Genomic DNA, 803 nt, shown 5'->3' with positions numbered 1-803 from the left:
GTGTGGAGGATTGTTCTTGTCGTTTGTTAGCAACCACTAGTACAGTTCCCAAATAAGAGAAGCATTTCAAAGCTGCTTCTTTTCTTAGCAGAAAGTCTGAAGTTAATTTCAAAAAGAAAAGTCTGAAGTTACGTGTGACTTACCAAGTCGAGCAAGATGTTGACGGCTTTCTTAAATTCAGAGATCTACAAATTGTTGTGCCTAGAAGTGCATCAGTTAATTGTCTTGCAAAAATCTTGTCTTGCCGATGCAAAACTTAAACTATAGGACCGTCGAAATCAAACAGACAATCAGATTCGTTGCATCAGAGAACTGACGGCCACACATACAAAACAGGGGATAAATAATCTGAACACACAAAACGACATCTACGCATTCCGGGAGCAGGCGAATCAGCTCGCCGTCGCCCGAGCTACTGCGAGTAGTCGTGAGGGCGGTTCTGCGTGCACATGCTGTATATCCAACTGCGCAATAAGAAAGACAAACAGGAGGCGCCAAGATCAGCACTAGATCAGATAGAATCAGACCTAGCCTAGGCATGGCCAAAGAGAGGCGGAGGCGACTTACGTGTAGAGCATTACGAGTCCTCAGAGTTCAAGTGCGGCTCTAACTTGTCCTTGAGGATGTTGATGAGCTTGTTGATGCCCATCTGAATGAAGTTCCACACGCCCTCCAGATCAATGGTCTTGCAATCCTGCCCTTGCCCCGCAAGTCGCCATCGCTGCCGTAGTCGCCGGTTCTCTTCTTGTTGGCGGCCGCAAACCCTAGAGGAGGTTGGCTTCAATTGTGTCCATCGTTGTGTG

Source organism: Triticum dicoccoides, chromosome 3B (genome assembly GCF_002162155.2).
Source record: "Triticum dicoccoides isolate Atlit2015 ecotype Zavitan chromosome 3B, WEW_v2.0, whole genome shotgun sequence".
Classification (NCBI taxonomy): domain Eukaryota; kingdom Viridiplantae; phylum Streptophyta; class Magnoliopsida; order Poales; family Poaceae; genus Triticum; species Triticum dicoccoides.
The sequence above is the reverse complement of the archived record's forward strand: the minus strand, read 5'-3'. Positions refer to the sequence as shown.